The 9,269-nt window shown below is 41.1% G+C and overlaps 1 long non-coding RNA gene across 1 annotated transcript; it reads left to right on the top strand.

The window, feature by feature from the left end:
• Positions 1–6,369: 6,369 nt before the first annotated feature.
• On the top strand, positions 6,370–8,804 carry LOC115580586 (uncharacterized). The gene is made up of 2 exons (XR_003983878.1): positions 6,370–6,408; positions 7,465–8,804. It is a non-coding gene; the product is annotated as an uncharacterized LOC115580586 (long non-coding RNA).
• Positions 8,805–9,269: the final 465 nt, after the last annotated feature.

Below are 9,269 nucleotides of genomic sequence, written 5' to 3'. Positions count from 1 at the left end.
GCCCTATGAGGTTGATTTCATGTTCATACATTTTTATTTATTCATAAAACGTTTTAAGTTCTCGGATAATTCTAATTTGTCTTTTAATTTTAAATTAGTTTCCATTTAATTAATAGGACACCTCGTCAGTGTTTCCTATAATCATTTGCATTTGATTAATATGTGGAATTCCCTTTTTAATCGATTTATGAGTACAAATTAAACATATCATGCGAGTTTACTTATCACTAAAATGGGTCATTTTTTATCTATCTTTTATTTTCTAATAAATTATGAAATAAAGGATATGTAGCATGTTGCTGAACATCCGTCACTGTACTAGTCAATATTGATGGAAGGTTTTATGTTCCGACTTGGATGCACTAAAAAACACCAATGACTGCCAGGAGCCACATCATTTCTTAACAGTGGAAACCATTCAGCAACGCAAATCACAGAAAACTATTAAGCTTATTATCATTTACTTCTATAGAATAAACACTGCACTGTAAACCACCAACATAAACTGTCACCTCTGAGCATCGTGACTTTTGTTTCTCTTTATTATTGTCACAGAACGACATAGTTGTGGGGACACCTCACGGAGAGGGTCCGCTGTGTGAGAGAGGACCAGTCACCTTCTTTTAAAGTAGAAAAAGGGCAATAAGAACTCAGTTTTACGTGCAATTTGTAGCCTGAAGAGTGAAATAAAGAAGTGTGTGTGACAGAGTAAATGACCAGCCTGTGTCATTGTCACTGTGGCACCACCTGCTGGAAATAAAGCACAACGTGTTCCCTCCCTTCAACTTATTTTCTTATCTTCTCACCTGGTCATACCTCCTCTCACATGTAAGCACAACTTGAATCTGAAGCCACAGAAAGACAGAGAGTTTGTGAAGGATTCTATGTTTAAAATACATAAACATTTCTGCAGTAACACCCAACTTTATTTCTTAAAGAGAAAATCCATCTAAAATGGAAATAAGTGGATTACACAGATCCTTTTGCAAATGATGTGCAAAACAAGACCAATATAAATTGATTGTGTATTATGAATGAATATAGCCTATTTAATACTGAAAAAAAATACAAATGATTTGAACGTTTTGGCTCACAAACAAATCAAAGAAGAGGATATGTTTGGATTTATTATGTACATATGACTTCTTAACAAGCAAGAGCATCGGAACAGTTCTTCCTTATTAAGAAGCAATGCTTTTTTCATGTAGAAGGACGGATGAGTGTTTGAGAATCCTGAAAATATAGTTTAAGCAACATCATGTGTTGGAAGATGAGTTTGTATTTCATTCTTTCTAATTAAAAAAAAAAATCACAGAAAAATGGCTGCTCAGGTCTATGAGTCAAATGTAAACAAATAACACATGAAAGGCTGGGGATAGTTTATAGTCCTGTTTTGATGTTCTCGCTTGTGCAAAGTTCACATTAGCATGACTTTGTAAAATGTCAGGGTCCTTTGGAAAACTAGATGATTCATTTTAAGGAGCTTACCGTGCAAACACAACTGCACGTATAAGTAGAGGAGTTTCAACCGTCCATCTCGTGTCTTCAATGCAGGGCATTGTTTCAGCTCACTGGGATGGCTGATGAGCTCGGAGGATGGGGGCACACATGGATATTTTCCCAAATGTGGAGCTGGGACTGCTCCTGAAACAAGGATCTCATCAGAGCTCGGGACATGAAAACACTTCCAGCGCACAGAAACACAAACGTGTAAAAGGCAACAAAGCACACGTTTGTTTCTCTTCTCTTCACGTCCCAATCAAAGCCTCTAATTATAATGGTTTCTTTTCAGATAGTGGAGATCAAATAGTAGCAATTATCTGTGCAAACTTTTGATGAGGTGGAATCCCATGCATTCATGGCTGCACAGTCGACAATAATCTGAGTCCTCGGCCTGGTTCACTGCACAACCAGAGCTCAGTGAGGCCCACTCTGCAAAAAAAACTAATGATCTCTAATGAAGCTCCACACAATGATCCGTGCCGTGCCAAAAAAAAAAAAGTGCAGGACGCGGAGCTGACACACACGCACACACACATTTACATACACATGCATGCCCATGTTTGGTTTGTTTCTGATAATCAATGAATTCTCTGGATTGGAGAAAATAAAAGATATGCGCAGCAACATGAACTCCAGTAAAATGCAGGATCATCCGGTTCTCTGTTCTCCGGTATTAACAACCAAATCACGTCTCTGCTGAGTTTCAGCCAAAATAGGGAGAAAGAGCTGACCAGCAGGTCCTCTCTGTGGTTTAACTGGGAAAGTATTCATGTTTAAGTAGGCTAATACTTTTTTAGCTTTCAAAGTAAGGTCCATCCACCACTTTGATCCAGTGTGGAAAATCTGATGATCGGATTTTATGGAATTACATACAGACATTCCTGGTCCCCAGAGGATGGATCCCCCTGAGCTTGGCGATGCCTGAATATTTCTTCTAGCAACACCGTGAAGTTCACATCTGCTGTTCTGAATGAAACGCTTGATGATTTTTAGAGGGATTTAAATCAAATGTGGCACGCAGACAAAATGAATGAACGTCAATAACTTACATCCTTTTACTTGTAATCAAAAGCCATCAGATGTACTTTGTGTTCAGTCCTCGAGCAGGACTGGCCGAGGTGGTGCCCACGGGATAAAGTTGCATAAGGTTTGATTTGTCCTGTTGGAAGTTTCTTGTGAATTTTTTTTAAATATTAATATGAAAAAATGCATAATAGAAATGGCTGTTTACGCTGTTTCAAAAGAAATGGTGATAATACGCTCCTCAAATATGTAGAAGGACAAATTATAAATCATTGCTCATATTGTGTGCACGGCAGACGGTGAGACATTTGTCTGTGAACTTAGGGAATGTGGGGTCCTCGTACAAGTTTGTATCTTAACAATACAACATGACAGGAGCTTGCTTTTGGCCCTAGTTTAAGTAAGCAGACTCCTTCACAAAGAAATCCACAGTCCAGCAGCAACAACTTAAACAAATCGTCCCCAGGCTTGTAGAGGCGACCGAGATAGACAGGCAGGTTTAATTTTTCATCTTAACATTATGCTCACAAATGGCCGGTAAAAACTGTGATGCATACATTTAAATTGCTAGAAATTGTTACATGGAGCTCCTTTATACATCAACATTTTAGCATGTTGAAATTAGGGTTTAGTTCATTTAGCTGATATTTTTGAGCGTATGATATTCAAACTGCAGTGGCTATTGTTCATCGTCCACAATAGAAAATATGTTCACATTCAAACCCAATAACTTTCAAGTTCAAGTTCATGTTTATTAGTCATTTGAAGTGCCAAAAATTACAAAGTAAAGGTGATTAAATCTGTTCAGGGGTGTAACAGTGACAAAACATCAGAGAAATGATAAAGGCAACGTCACAAAAACATAAATCAAATTATACCCGTACAGTATGCATATAAATATATGCTTGCCTGTGAGAGCTGTGCTAGATTTTCTCACATTTGCTGCCAAAGTTATAACTCTCGACGAGGAGATGAGAGACAAAATGAACCATAGAAAATGCTTCCTGACAGCCACCACTACAAGATGGATGCTAACAGCTTCTCCTAATTGGTGGATTGCGTGCAAAATAAATCCAATCTGATCAAACCGAACGTGGCATCTCACCGTGAATTCAGGTTTTAAGTACAGCGTGCCCTGCTGTAATAAAGACCTGAGGATTGCTATTTTTAAAGGCATTTTCTTGATATTGGAAAAAGCACACACGTACACAAACACACAAACAGGGTGTTCGTCCGTGTGGAGGCTGGGAGGGAAAAAGGCTGAATTTCATCAGGAGAGCACACAATCACAGGGCCACAGTGTGCCTCTGTGGCCGGGCAGGGCAATGTGTGCACATCAGGTTTTGTGAGGCTCTGACGAGATGTGACAGCCCAGCTCTCACTCAAAGATCCACGAATTTGGTCCATTTTTCTGCCTTTTCCATTTACAATGCTTCAGTGGAGATTTCTTTATTTCAGAATGGACAATGGTCTCTTTCTTTCTCATTCCCTACATCTCCCTCTCTCTCTCTCTCTCGCTCTCTCTCTCTCTCTCTCGCTCTCTCTCTCTGTCTCACACACACACACACACACACACACACACAAACGCCTCGCTGGCAGACGCACGCACACTTGCTTGCTGTCATGCTCATTTTGATGGTAATTAATGACATCACCACTGCGTGCGGGTGCATGGTGGTGTGTGGTGTGTATGTGTGTGTGAGTGTTGGGGGTTTGAGGGGGGATGCGTTTGTTTGTTGAGCAAACCGTGGGAACAGGGAGCTCTCCAGGGTGGCGAGGCAGGGAGTCAGGGCCTCCAACAATACATATGCTGTTGCTTTTCACCCAAACACCCTCCCTTCCCAGGAGAATCATTCCTCTCCCCTCCTTTCCTGTCCCCCTCTTTTTCCCTCCTTTTTTTTTCCTCCACGACTTTCCCTCCCTCGTTTGCACTTGTCGCAATGTGGAGTGTGAGATTGCTGCCCCCTCTCTGTCACTGTGTCTCATCAGCTTTAACTTAGCTGGAGCCGATGGGGTCTGCAGAGCATAAGTCTCATGCGAGATTTAGGGTGTGTGAATAAGATGGCATGCAGGAATCGTCATATTAAGAGTATCGATGGATTTAGTGCAGAGATGCGTTGTTGACCAACAACAACATCAAATCAAGGAAGAGTGTGAAGCAGCTATTTACATCTTGCATTACTGTAGAGCAGCTTTTTGTGTAATTTCACTCTTTTGTTCCAAATATCAGTAATTCTGTTTATACAAAAGCACATTTTTCTGCTCATGACAAGGCTCCCCTTTACAAAATGGTAGCTACTGCTGCCTGAACACTTTTGCACACTACTGCCCAGGAAAAAAGAGAGATTTTCTGGCCTACAGATACTTACAATTATCTGCAAGATTGCTGATTGTACATTATCATTTTAGTAGATTTGCAAAGTTGGTGTTTACCTAACCAGAGGTGACTGTGGAAAGACAGACCAGACTGGTGTCATTTTTGGTTTATACCTGTTTATGGTTGAAGGGAGCGTGATTCACAATGGGTTTTTTAGCCTGTTATATTTTGCTAAAAGAGAAGAACATGAGTTCAGACAGTAAGCGGTTGTATTCCTCTGTTTAGTAAGGAGCGTAGTGGTAAGGGTTTATAATTTCTTGATATTTTGTGAGGTAACTCAGTTGTAATGCTAACAGCTGGCATGTATAAGCCAGCCGGGGGATTGAGGACTATCGCCTCAAAGTGATATTACAGGACGGTTAGCATGCTAACTTCAGTAGATATCTCCGCAACACAACACACAAACGTCTTTGACATAGCATCAACACTGTTGTTTCTGCACACTCTGTTGGTAACGTAAGCTATACGTTTTGAATGTTTTAAAACTAAAATCCTGCTCATATCTTACAAATTGCTCCTTTAATCCAACCCCTGACCGAGTAATTCAAACCAGAGTCCTGCACGGGTTCGGGTACCCGCACAATTTGGATGAAACGGGTGAAAAATAATGTCCTGTGTCGGACACGGGTGCGGATCGGGTCGGACGCCTAAAGAGCGCAGGTCGGGTTTTGCAAATATCATTTTAATGGTGTCACGTGCAAAAAAAACTAAAAAATCATGAGCGACACATCTACAAAAATATGCCTGCATTTCAAAATGATAAGCATGTATATTTCATATGAGCTCATTCATGCGTGCTTGCACCCTCCCAGAACTCCCATTCCCCACGCTGGCTTACTTTCATTTTTAAAAATTGCGTCAGTCTTATTTTGCTTCGGGTGTGGGTCGGGGTCGGTATCAATTTATAGCGGGTTGGCTCGGGTGCGGAATGTAATTTGTGCTACTGTCGGGAAACGGGTCGGATGCGGTTTTAAGTTCGACGGGTACAGGCGATTGCGGGTTTGCAAAATAAGACCCGTGCAGGACTCTGATCAAACTGTGCTTAATGTGTCCCGCTCTGACTTAACTTAACTACGGCAAATGCTGTTAAAACTGAAAAGACCCCACAAGAACAAACAAATAAAACAAAACTCATAGATGACATTTGTCTCACCTGTCTGAGATTTGTGGAATTCATGTGTATTTCATCATCTGTGACATAAGCAGGTAGTGACGGTAAGACCATAGACAGAAATCCCAGGGGGGACTCCCTTTATAGGAAAAAGAACGATTTGTCCACCTCAATAACCTTTATCAGTGAAAACACATCATTTGAGAGAATATAATAATATGCAATGAAAACAACTGTGTTAATTAAAGATACAAAGGAATGTGTTTTTAAGTTTCTAAAGGTTGGTCCCCCCTCCATATGCCTCACAGTGGTTTGGTCCACTGCCAATCAACCTGCATCTCACACACCTGTCTCTGTGGAGCCTCTCTGAGCCAGGTGGTGCTGGCAGACCATAGTAAGTAGATACTTCGTTAAAGTTAATGCTGCTGTTTTTTTCTGGTCACAAATGGTGAGGTGTGGGCACCAACACTGCTGTAGATGTATTGAGGTCTTGTCATGGTCTCTTGTGTAATATTCAGGGGTGTCACATTTACAAATGTGGTTTACCCTATGATGTGCACAGAATATAACTGCTAAAAATGTTTTCCTGGTGAATGGACTGATAGATGTGTCTAACATCATTATTGACCTTAATAAGTAAAACACATGTGGAGTTATGACTGGACTGTGTTCTGCCTGTACTTTTAACAGGCTGCTACAACCCTGACATTCCTTATCTATTCCTTATACAGTATAATTAAATTGTAGGCCAGGTAGTTAGTTTTTTCTCTGTATGCATTTAGTATGGTGTTTGGTGGCAACTTTGGTGTCCTCTTCAGGAATTTCTCCTGAGAATCTTTTCAGTTTATTGTCCCCCCCCCCATACAGTGAAGTGGAATTACCGCCCCAGTGCTAGACAGACAGAAATGTCATCAATGATCAAATCTCCTCAGGATAGGACTCTGCTGCTTTTCTGCATGTGAACCATCATGTTAATAAAATGTCGAATGTTATCGCCTTGCTTACATGTTAAATGTAGAGTATGTGATAATTGCTGCTAGGGGTCTCCCAACTGAAACAAAACAGGAGATGTGGAATCATTCTGATGAAATCTGTCCATCAGAATGAGGCAGAAATGTTCACAGACGAGTTTATGTTCCAAAGTCTGATCCACATTATGTTTGGTCTCTTTTGCGGGCTTCCTTCCTCACTCTCTGACTTTCTCTGAAAAGTCATAACGACAGGCGACCAAATAAACTGACAGATGTCTCTGGATTTGAACATTGCTTGCACACAACTCCACATAATAAATATAGACCACTGATTAGTTTCAAGACATTTTAATGTGGAAATGTTACATATTATGTTTTTAAATTGTACGCAAATATTGGCATCAAGCCGAGAAATAACATATTAAGATTTTCCTTTTGATATAATAATCAAACACTTTTCTCTCTTCTGCACTAATTAGGGCTCAGGGGCAGGTGGAGCACCTAATTAACCAAACCATTCAGTTTGGATCCCTCGCACGTGTTTTTAAGGCAGCTCTGATTTCTACGTCTTTCAATCCAGGCAGGAAACTAGTGGCCTTTGTGCCTGAATCAAAGCACTCCCCTGCTATGAATAGTGATTTCTCTGGTTCTCCTCCTCACCAGCGAGGCCACAGACGTCTTCCCCCCTGAGACTTTCCCCTTTGACCCCAACAAATGGACTCTGTCAACAGAATAAAAAAAAAGTAGTGATTGGCCTTTAGTGATGCCTGTTGTTCGGGCGATGGACGTTTGATGAGTGATCACAATGACGAAAAGGGTCCTACGGGGAGGTTGCTGGAGCTCAGCGCTCAGTGGGGCGTCTTGTGACATGACATCAGCATTACAAGCTCCGGACAGTGAGGAGGTCAATTATGGAGTTATCTCTCAGCTCAACAACTGCTTTGCTTGTGTCATAAGAACTAGAGAAATGCCCTACAGAACACCACACACCTTCAGCCTCACTCTTTTAAAAAATGAGCTAACATAACGAAGTTCAAAGCGTGGATATGTGACTAATGAGCGCCACTGTCATGTGGCAATTAGATGTATGGACCTCTTGAAGTGCAGCAGCTTTTCAGGCGTGTGCTGATGAGCAGACCACAATCAGGGGCTCCCTGATATCTCGCTCAGCGGCCTGGTGAGGCCGCTTGGCGAGGACAGTGAGAAAATGTAGGTTGTTACGTCCGTCTGAAAGCCCAGATGGACTCTGCAGCCTGCTCCAATCAGCTCACAAAGGTGATATAATTGCCAGGGCAGGATGGGACAAGGCCACCGCCTTTGGAGTTCCTCAGCCTGCTCCTTTCCCCATTGCACCTTTTCTCTCCCACTCTATACTCACTGATTATATTCCCCTCCCTCATTGTCCCATTATCCCCCTCCAACAACAGGCCAATTTGTCCCTCTAACTTGGCTCCCGCCTCCCCTCCTGCTGCGTTATTTAGCCCCTCTTCTGCACTTCAATGGCAGGTACTGATTAGAGAACTTCCACGACCTCTTCGCTATTCCTCAAAAATCCCTCCTCCCCTTCCCAGCAACCTTTAATCTGATTACAGGCTTTCTGCAGCTTTTCAGGGGAGGCCAGTCCCAGGAGGACAATAGCAGACCAAGTGGTTTCACAAACACTCTCCCCAGGGTCATATGATTCACAAGAAAAGCTGCGTCCACTCTCCTCAGGCATCAGGTCCCCGCAAGGCCTGTCTGCAAAGTGATTTAAGAGAAACATCTCTGTTATACTTTTATCTGTTTGTCACCCTGTCATAAAAAACTTTCCAAACAACCATATATGAGTCAAGATCCTTAATATCTATCTGTCTTTGTCTGTTTTTAATAATCAAATTCTGATCATATTGGTGTTTTGGAGAAAAGAAACATTTTTCATTTGCAATATTAAAACTAGTGCAAATCAGTCAGCTTGCAACAATCTTTTTCTCTCTCTGAGAAGCGCTTGGCTTATGTTTGTTTCTCTGTATCATTTTTCTATATGACTTCTTTTTTTCAAGGATGTTAATGAAAACAAATTATATTTTTTTTTTCTCCAAAATTAGATTAATCTTAAAAACTCAAAGGATTATTTTTTAATTTAATTGCTAGTACACCGAGTACCATGTCAGACCCACGTTACAGTCTAAACACTTGCATTAACAAACATTTTTATGGCACATTTTTGTGCTGCAGTAATTGTGTTGTCTTTGGGGGAAATTACGATTTCAACAATTTACATTGAAAGAAAGAGTGACATATTCAT

Source organism: Sparus aurata, chromosome 4 (assembly GCF_900880675.1).
Source record: "Sparus aurata chromosome 4, fSpaAur1.1, whole genome shotgun sequence".
NCBI classification, from domain to species: domain Eukaryota; kingdom Metazoa; phylum Chordata; class Actinopteri; order Spariformes; family Sparidae; genus Sparus; species Sparus aurata.
The sequence above is the reverse complement of the archived record's forward strand: the minus strand, read 5'-3'. Positions and strand labels throughout refer to the sequence as shown.